Source organism: Salvia miltiorrhiza, chromosome 5 (genome assembly GCF_028751815.1).
Source record: "Salvia miltiorrhiza cultivar Shanhuang (shh) chromosome 5, IMPLAD_Smil_shh, whole genome shotgun sequence".
Classification (NCBI taxonomy): domain Eukaryota; kingdom Viridiplantae; phylum Streptophyta; class Magnoliopsida; order Lamiales; family Lamiaceae; genus Salvia; species Salvia miltiorrhiza.
This window is the reverse complement of record NC_080391.1, coordinates 55924383-55935667: the sequence shown is the minus strand read 5'-3', so window position 1 is coordinate 55935667 and position 11285 is coordinate 55924383. Positions and strand designations below refer to the sequence as shown.

Sequence of the window (11285 nt, the reverse complement as noted above, 5' to 3'; positions counted from 1 at the left end):
TGATTTGATTTTCACAGGAAATAATCCAAAGATGATTGAGGAGTTCAAGAAGGCCATGTCAAAGGAGTTTGAGATGACAGACATTGGGCTGATGGCGTACTACCTCGGCGTGGAAGTCAAGCAACTCGAAGATGGGATCTTCATCACACAAGAAGGATACGCCAAGGAAATTCTCAAGAAGTTCAAGATGGAGGACTGCAAAGCAATCAACACGCCAGTGGAATGCGGGATAAAATTATCCAAGAATGATGGAGGAGAAAAGGTGGACCCGACATTGTTCAAGAGCTTGGTTGGAAGCTTACGGTACTTAACTTGCACAAGACCGGACATTCTTTATGCGACAGGACTCGTGAGTCGCTATATGGATAATCCAACCACTACGCATTTTAAGGCGGCAAAGAGAATACTACGATACCTCAAAGGTACGCTCAACTATGGCCTGTTCTATTCAAGTACTGATGATTATAAGCTTGTTGGGTATAGTGATAGCGATTGGGCTGGAGATAATGATGATCGGAAGAGTACAAGCGGATTCGTATTTTTCATGGGAGACACTGCTTTCACCTGGATGTCAAAGAAGCAACCTATAGTCACGCTATCAACATGTGAAGCTGAATATGTGGCTGCCACATCCAGTGTTTGCCATGCAATTTGGCTACGAAGTTTACTGGAAGAGCTCGGATGGCCACAAAAGGAGCCAACAACTATTTGCGTGGATAATAAGTCAGCAATCGCGCTATCCAAAAATCCAGTGTTTCATAATCGAAGCAAGCATATTGACACTCGCTTCCACTACATCAGAGAATGCATCGCAAAGAAGGAGGTCCAAATGGAGTATGTGAAATCACAAGATCAAGTTGCCGACATCTTCACAAAGCCGCTCAAATACGAAGACTTTATCAAGTTCAGAAGTTTGCTGGGAATGACAAATCAAGTTTAAGAGGGAGTGTTGGAATAATAAATTAAACTTGATTTAGGAATAAGATATTTTGTATGAAAATAATAAATAATAGAAATAGAAAATGTAGTAAGAACAACCTAGAATCTACTAGCTAGTGCACGTGTGAAATTGAAAAGCAAAAGCAAAAGACTAATCTAGAACCTAGTAGATTAATTTAGAAAATTGCATAGCTAGATTGTTCTAGCAAATACTTAACCGACCTTTGTAGGTTATAAATATGTTTGTAGTTTGTATGCAAATTAAGGAGTGAAGAAAAGTGAGTTTGTAAAATAAAAAACATTGAGTCCACCTATGCGTCCACTTACCCCATTCACATAAATAGTTTCATCACTATTTCCTTTCTTTTCTAATACACACGTCCACTCACACACAAGTGCACTTATTTTCTATCCTCCAAATTTAGCCAAATTTTCCTTTATATATTTCTTAAATTCCAACACCTTCCACTCAACCTTGTATATTAGATATGCACTTAACATATAAAGCAACTATGTTTCATGGTCTAATAATTGCCTTGTAATTACGTTCATTGTGAGATTCGAATCCAAGACTACGAAAACTTTATCGATTAAGTGCAATGCTGTTAGTTTGTAGTTTTTACGTTAAAAGAGAATTTATAGAAGGAGGTTCAAAATTTCAATGAGAACCCTTTCTAAAAATGTGAACGTGAGAATCATTTTTTAATCGTTGGATCGTCAAGATTTACGATGAATGCAACATCCCAACTTTGAATCTTATGAGAAGGGAAGCGCGTCAAATGCAAAAACTTTATACGTTCAGGGTAAAATTCTCACTTCTCACGATAACCAACCCCGTAAGGTCATACACAAGTTTTTGTATGGAAAAAGAGAGAGACCACAATCAAGTTTCAGCCATCTCCAAAGTCTCACATTTCCACAGAAGAAGATTTCAGCCCCAAGCTAAACGTCACACTTAGTTTTAAAATAAATTATGAAGAAAAAACATTTGAAAGGAGTAATACACACTGTTATACACCAATTACAAACCATATATAACAAAAAAAACAAAGACAAATATTCAAAATCAACATATATAGATCTAGCTAGGGAGATTAATTAACTCCTAATTATGTGAAATTGAAATTAATAATTTTTGTGGTGTGAGAGAAAGTCCTCAAATTTCTCCATATCCTCCCTCCTCAAATTAACCCATGCCTCAATTCCATCTCCATTTTTAGTATCCATAAAAGTCACCAAATTCTTGTACGAGAACCCGACCGACCCGACCCAAACTGGTTTGCCCCACCCGAAATCCACTTCGTAGACCGGAAACCTACACAAACTCGTGAAGATTTTCGTTGGCGAACGAGAAGAAGCACAAGGCGTTGGCGACCTTGTGGGAGATGAGGAAATGGGTGGCTTGAGCCGCCATCCAGAAATCTAGGGATGGGTTGAGTGAGAAAGGGAGGAATTTGTTCATGTCTTTAGGGTTTGGATTGGTGATGACTTGTGAGAGGTCGCAGTCGGCTTCCGCTTCGGAGAAGGGCGCGCCGTCGTCGTTGCAGTCGACGTGGAGGTTGTCGGTGAGGCGGCCGGCGAGGGGGTAGAATCTCGAAAGGGTTTCCGACAAGGATTTCTTGAGGTGATCTGATATTTGGGATTTTGGGATTTTGGGGTTTGATGAGTAGAAGTAGACGAGAGGCATGAAGAAGGGTGGAGCGAGTTGATCGAGAAATGATAGGTTGTGTTTTTGCAGTGATTTTGGAGTTGGAGAAGATGGTTTGATAATTTCTGTAGAGATTACTTTTATTTTTAAATATTTTTCAAAAAGGGATATACTATATGTTAAGAAATTATTTTAGGTGGTCTCTAATAGAGATGTAATCGAACTAAGTCGAGGTGAATATCATTATCTGGTCTATTTATTATTGAGTCGAATCATGAACTTGTTTACTGAATACTTTGAGACTCATGAGATTAATCGAACTTTAAATGAAAACAAGTGGAATCGATATGCCACACAACAAGGTATGTACGTACTACACAACAAATATGAAAACAACAAGGTATGTACGACACAACAAATATATGATATAGTGAAACCCCTTTGTACTCAGTAAGTAGGATCACTTTGGCTCATTGCCCTCTCTTCTAGCTGGGGCTGTTAGAATATAAGTATATATAATGGAGAATTTATTTAATTGGTGGGAGGAAATTTGGAGAAATTGGTTGTGGACGTGTGTGTGCTTAGGAATTTGAGTGGGAGGATTGTAGTTTACTAACACAATCTTTCTTCAATTCACTTGTTATTACTTACTTGCTTTGTTACATATTTATAGTGGTGAGTAGATGATTCCTACATTCTCTAGAATATTCTCAACTATTATTTTTCTAATACTTCTTTAGAATTCTCTAGTTTAGCTATTTCTTTTCATCCTAACTTTTTCTCAACTATTCTAGATTATTCCTCTTTCTCTAATACATTCTCAACCATTCTACATTTTTCTTCATTCTCAACTATTCTAGATATTTCTACAAATTTCTTCTAATTTCTTTTTTTCGTTCTTTTATTCTAATTCTAGAATATTCTTTACAAATCAAGTTTATTACTTTATTCTAACAGCGGCCTCTCTTGTATCTGCCATTTTTTGTTATAGCCCTCACTTTCGAAACACCATTTTGATTCAGTGTCATCTCTCTTTTGGAACATCTTTGGGCATCTCCTCTCCCTTTTTGTTTCCATCAGACATCCACTTGGGCACCCATTTAGGCACAGACTGCTCAGACCTGATCAAGCACAAGAAAGGAGCAATGACGTTGTGAAAATCTTAAGGTAAGAAGAAATGAGATTCTCTTTGTACCAGAAATGCTAAATTACATTTGATTTAAATACAAATGGTTGACAAAAAGATACTGAATATTCGTGACCATTTCAAAATACATATGTTTCAATGACGTCTATTCCCCACCTTCCTTACTCTTAGAAATCAAATCAGGCCATATCTAGAATATATTGAACAATCAGATAGAGACAAAAGTTTGTAAAACAGCAAAAGTAGACAACATGCATGTAAAAGATTGAAAGATTATCGTTGGAAGTTCAGTGTTCATGTTAAATGCCGACATAAGATAGTCAAGAGTAGAAAATAGAAATCAACCAAGCAAAAATTAAGTCTTTCGAAGTATATATTTTGAACTAATGATCACAAAAAAATTAGCATAGAGCAATAAAATACAATTTCTAAAGTCCCTAAGTGCTTGAGCCAAAAATTCAAGTCCAACCTAAAAAGCAAAAGAGATTATTGAGTTACTGTACAAAGAACAATTATCTAGTGAGGTGAAAGATGCATGTACCATTAAAAATGTACATTACGAATCAGTGATTCAAGTCTAGTTGAACCAGGTTGGACTATTCTTATTTCTTATTAAGTCCTATATCTCATCTTCCAGCATGTTGTTATCAGTTTGAATGCATCCATGATCATTATCGTCCAAGTACTTGGATAGGCAAGTGGTGATCATTAGTACATAATTACTTGTTATGTTTACTTACTATAGTACTGTAGTGTGAAATGATGAGCCCAATGCATGCCATCTATTCAATATTGATAGAGTAAAGGGGATTTGTTGCAAGAAAACGAATAAGAAAAACTGAAATAACTCTTCTTAAACCGAGGCCAGCGGTATAAGACCGTCTCAAACTTTGAATTGCAAAAGACAACCGACTTACTAACTATCAGACGCTATGAATAAAGATTACTAACCCTTCTTCGAAATCAAGAAATAAAGATTACTTACTGATCGCTCGGCGAGGCCAACCCTTTGTTCTTGTCAACAGTGATCACAGCGGCGTTATCGTCGCCATCGCCGGAAGGTTTCGGAAGGTTTCGGACTGATCATGGCTTCAGAGGGAGAGACAGTAGGTGGAGAATGTGAAGAGGCCAGAGGGAGAGAAATCTTGGCTTCTTCGTTGTTCTTGTCAACAGTGATCACGGCAGCGTTATCGTCGCCGTCACCGCGACGTCGCCGGACGGCGACGGCAGGGCCAGTCCTAAGAAAAATGAGGCCCTGAGCGAAATTATAAAAATGGGCCCTCAATATATTAGTGCATCAATATATTGAAAAATAAAAAATTTCATTACTTATAAAGTATTTTTACCTGCAAAATCATGTACGACATCGTTCAAATCTATGTTATCTAAAATCTCTTAATCTCTTTTTCTATACATAACTCGTATTACTCTCGTGCATAAAAAAAATTATATTTGTTAGAATATTATATTTAGAAAATAAAATTCTATAAGTTACTTATATTATTATATAAAATAACTCTAATAAAGATAATAGCATTAAAATGAAGATAAAACCATCTTATAATTGGAGGATATAAAATGAATGACCAAGATCTTCACAAAACCTTTTTAACTAACAATTATTATTATCTATTTAAAAAATTTCCACCAAAATATCTAGATATTTTTCTTTCAAATTTTCTACTCCGTATTAGTTTTGAAAGTGTTTTTGGAACTTTTAATTACTTTTTACTGATTTGCATTTCATAATTTTTTTTTGAGGCGTTAATTGACTGTAAATCCACAAACTATTAGTGAATTTTGCTATTTTTTAAACTATATAAAGTTGAAATATAAATACATAAACTTTAGCTCATTCCAGAATTTGCCCTAAATTTTAATTTCGTTCATACATGACAAAATTAAAGATAATATAATATATACACATAATATTAAAATAACTTATACAAAATTTCTACTGAAATATACACAGTACTAATATATATATATATATATATATATATATAGATATAGATATTTAATGAATATATAGTTTAATTTTAAAATTTGTACTTTGATAAAATTAACAAATACAACCTTGCAAAGATGAAATTTAAAATTTATCATGATCAAGAATCATAACATTTTAAAATTTGTTTATTTTATTTTGTTTTTTATATTTTTACTATATAGTACTCCCTCCGTCCCACTTCAAATGTCCCACTTTCCATAATAGGATGTCCCAGTCCAAATGTCTCATACCTTTTTTGGCAATCCACTCTCTCTCTATACTTAATATTTAAACAATTTTCACCAATCCACTTTATCTACTTTATGCACATTTCTTAATCTCCGTACCCAAAAGAAAGGAGACATTTAGAGCGGGACGGAGGGAGTATTATTTTTATATTTATATTTTTTATTATAACAATTTAATGTGGTTACAAAGATTAAACTTATATTTTTTCATTTTAGAACTCTTTAGCTTAAAATATAAATTTTATAGATAAATAATTATATATATATATATATATCTTAAAAATATAATTTCTAATATAATTTACATTTATTTAATAGTCCTTCCGTCCACAAAAAAATGTCCTCATTTATCATTTTAGTATGTCCACAAAAAGATGTTTTAGTAATAATTTGTGGATCATTTTATTCTCATTTATCATTTTAGTATGTCCACAAAAAGATGTTTTAAGGCGTGTTTGATATTGGCTAATACACCGTATTAGCTAATTTAGTACAGATCAGTATAGTGTTTGATATTATTTAGTAATAATGCGGATGACCCAGTTTAATCCCACGACCCAGTATTATTAATCCAGATTTCTTATGATTAATAATACCACCTCCCCTCTAGGATTAACTTAAACCAGGATATTCTGTATTTAGCCATGATAGCAAACACCAACTCATAATTAATAATCTGTCATTATCCACGCTAAATATCTGATTATAAATTATCCTACATAATCCTTTACTGAAACTAAACGAGCCCACGAAGTTTGATCTAATTTCCTTTTTGGTTTGTCCCACGAAGCTTGACTGACCCATTTCTAAAAATAGCAAAGAAATTACCGTTTATTCACCTTTTTACTTTTACACTTACAACACTTAATACACAAAATACCAATTTCTTAAAACATGTGCCAAAAAGAACTGGGTCATGCTTAATGGGACGGAGAAAGTAGTACAAGTTTTCTTAAAACCCGTGTCCCTTAATTAAATCATATTTTCATGGACGGAGGGAGTACTAGCTAACTAGACCTTATTAATTTTAATTAGAATATATCTCTCCAGTTAGTATTTATTAATCTATAATCATGATATATTAATTTTATTTAAATTTATATTAATTAATTTTATAAAAAGCTAGGATTTTAAAAGATAGATTGGCAAAATTTTATTTTTGTACTTCTTCCGTCTCACTTATCTTGAGACAATTTTTATTTTACGCGTCCCACCTATCTTTACACCTTTCCTTATTTAATAAAAATTTTATCATTTATTCACATCTCTTACTTTTTCACATACATACAAAATACTCCCTCCGTCCCACCGTTTTAGTCCCTTATTCCATTTTAAGATGTCCCAAAAAGATAGTCCACTTTTCTAATTAATACTATATAAAAATATTGTTTTTACTAAATTAACCTTATTTAATGCTTCACTTAAATGTGAAAATGATGTGTGAAAATAATAAATAAGGGTATAAAAGATAAAAATATAAAAATTAAATGCATTTTCTTAATATGCGTAAAAAGTGGGAGGAGACTAAAATGGTGGGACGGAGGGAGTACTATTTTTTTTTTCTTTTCCTGTGCCGAAAAAAAGGTCACATGCTAGCCGAGACGGAGGGAGTATTTAGAAATTACAATTATATATATAAAGAATTGAGTTCACAATTCTTTGAATGTGCAATCCATGGTCGGGCACTTGGTCGACGCGATCTACAAAATAAGGTGTATATAAAAGGTGTTTGTGTGTGAGTTCACAATAAGAAATTTAGGGTTGGAGAGACTAATGAGATTTTAGTTGGGCCATATATTGGGCCTTCTCACAGCCCACTTCTATCACAACCCAAAATTGTAGATCACAAAAGGCACCTAAATAATCACCATGTTTTATTATTTTTGCCTTTTATTTTGAAGATTTGAAAAATTATACTCACGAGACAGCCAAGGTCTAAACTTCTGTTTTTTTTTTTTTTTTTTTTTTTCATATGTACCATTCCACTTATATGACAACCATAAAGGAAAAATGAGCCTCAATGTCACTTACATTCGATTGAGGAGATCATTTATTAATTTATTGATGTTATTTGTGTAAGCAATAAGCATGGATCACATCCTTTACAAAACCTATGGAGTATAGTATTTTATATTTTATATATACATAATATATATATATATATAATATTTAATTTTAATAACAAAATAAATTCGTAATTTTTATTCAAAATATACACTAAATAAGATCCAATAACTTGCAAAGTGCATAAAGAAGTCAATTTTATATATATGCAAAATCGAGTTCGAGGGGAGAATGTTTTTAAGGGGCCACATCGGGCTTCAATCGAATGTAAGATCATTTTTTTATATTTATGTATTATATTAAGTTCAACTTAAAATTAGTTCACGTTAAACTAATTTAAAAAAGGGCAAATAGCGCCAAAATTCACGAACTTTTATCGAATTCTCATTTTTCTCATGACTTTTAAATTTTAGATAAAAAAAAATACACAACATTTCAATTGATTCTGATTTTTCCCACGACGAATTCCTATGGCCAAAATTAAAATTAACGTGACTTACTAAAATTAGGACATATTTAAGCCACGTCAATTTTAATTAGGACATATACTGGATTTTAATCACAAAATGACACGAGGAACTAACCTGTAAGTTTAATTGCACGTGTTTGATCAATTATGTTGTTAGTATTTTTGTTTATACTGGATTTTTTGTATTTTTGGATATGAGTGCGAGCTCGACGTTGAGCGTGAGGAACTAGCCATTGAAAATCAGAATATCAAGAAAAACCCTAACAATCTCAATGCTAAAAATTTCACAATAGCAGTTCTATTTAATAAAGAACCCTAATTTTTGAATTGTAGCAAATTTCTAGCATTTTAATCACAAAATGACAACGTTTTTATCTTGTTGGAAATGATAATGTTTGCTTCGCCGGATGGCGTTGCCATGTTGGCAATTCCAGATGCCACATAAAATTTTAATTGGACGAAATTAACATTCGTAGGAAAAAATTAGATTCAATCAAAAAATTGTGTATTTTTATCTAAAATTTAAAAATCGTGAAAAAAACGAAAATTGGATAAAAAGTTCATTAATTATGGCGCTATTTGCCCTTTAAAAAAAATCAAAACGTAATTATTGTGTTTAGCGAATATGCAAGGCAAGCGAAAAAAATGAGATTAAATCATTTAATACTATTTTCCCCCACTTTCCCTTCTCAAATCGTAAATGATTCAATTATGCTACCGACATCGAAATATTTATCTTTTAGTTCACTCATTCAGGATAAGAGAGAGAGAGAGAGAGGTCAATTAAATAAGGAAATTATTATATTAAGTATAACTATATTGAGCTCCCATTTCCTTCCGTAAATTAGTATTGAATTTTCAATTATATATATATCGAAAAAGTGAAATTAGAAATTCAATCATGATAGTTTTCTTATAAAAGAATATGGTAAATTAAAATCTAATTAGTAATTAATACAAAGTTTAAACACTATATTATATTTAACAAAAGTATCTTCAAAAACTCTATTATAAAATAAATCTCCGGCTGTCGAGGAATCTGCAATGGTTTGGGAGGGATTATTATAACCATTTGAAATTAACTAATCATAGGATTAAGACATCCTCATTTTTATTTATTTAATTTTTTTTTTTAGGATGGATTAAGACATCTTTAAATTAAATTATATACTCCACAAGTAGCATGTACGTGTAGAAGTGGACTGCCATAAAACTAATTTTTAATAAAATCGAATTTTCAACTCCTTATTCGCTTTAGCCCACTAATTTTTCAAACCATACACGTTCTCTCTCTCCCTCTCTCTCTCTCTTTCAAATTTTGCATTACATGGTTTGCACAATGCATGGAAATATCTATTATGAATGGATCACTTAATTTGTTAGATAAAAATATTACTTGAATGTAAATTATAAAAGAAATAAAAAAATTACTTTTTTCAAGTGTATTAATTTTTATAATAAATACATTAATTATAATGGTTCTCATGCACGTATTCACAGAAAATATATTTGAGGTGACGCGTAGGATGAGTCGAATGACAATGGACGATGGAGATAGAATAGATCGAACGATTGTCGAGAGTTGAAAAAAAAAATTATCTATGTTTAACAAGAAGATTATTTTATTTTATTTTTTTCACTAAAGGACCTATATTTGATGATGTGAAGAAGATATCATTTTACTCAGATTCTGCTCGCTCTTTTCTATTTTGTGAAAGTGAAAACGAGTGTAAATAAATAATTAATACGAATAGAAGTATTTTTTTGAATTCTTATAATTTTATACTTAATGACGAAGCTAGGGTGAGCTCAAGCACCTCCTAGCAAAAAATAACATTAAGATTTTGATTTTTTTAAAATGGTATTAATTAGGGGTTATGGCAAAAAAATATATGAACTTTGAAAAAAGTTGCAATTTTCACATGAACTTTCAATTAAGCCTCAAAATACATGAATTTATATTTTTGTTGTAATTTTCACCTAAGTTTGACTTTCAACGACATTAGAGTTTAATTGAAAGTCGAAAATTAACCTAATGTTGATCTAACTTCTAATGATGATGAGTATTTAGAAGCTCAGAAGTCTAAGAAGGCAAAAATTAATATATTTGACTTAATTTCGATTGTCAATTAAGCTCTAATTTCGTTGAAAGTCAAACTTAATTATGTAAAAATTACAACAAAAATATAAATTCATGTATTTTGGGGCTTAATTGAAAGTTGAGGTAAAAAATTGTAACTTTTTTCAAAGTTCATGTATTTTTTAGCCATAACCCCTATTAATTAATATCTTTATAGCTAGTCGTTCTCTTAAAACTTTAATTCCCTTCGAATTACGATTTTCATGTTTTTTTTACATAGTAGTATTAATATCTTTATAGTCGATTTTTAAAAAACTTTAATTCCCTTCGAATTAACATATTTCTGGCTTTGTTCTTGAATATACTTTCTCTACGTAACAACAATGATTTCTGTGTAATTAGATGCACTCATATATAAAATATAAAAATAAGATGGTTAATGTGTAAATTGATAATACCACATGGATAAATTAAATATAGAATTGTCTTCCATTCAAATGCCAAAGTAATTAGAACAAATTAATTAAACCAGCACAAGCAGTTTAATTAGTTCAGAATACAATTAGAAAAAAACTGAATTAATTAATCTAAATTAATTAGTTCATAATATAGGCATAATTGTTCCCCCCAAAACAATTATGTTTATATTCTGCATAATCATTAACATATTTTAGTCAAAGCTTATCTAGAAAAGTTCCAA

General features: G+C 31.6%; 1 pseudogene; it reads right to left on the bottom strand.

The window, feature by feature from the left end:
• Nucleotides 1-2064: 2064 nt before the first annotated feature.
• LOC131026157 (stemmadenine O-acetyltransferase-like) lies at nt 2065-5101 on the bottom strand (annotated as a pseudogene).
• Between the last annotated feature and the right edge of the window lie 6184 nt (nt 5102-11285).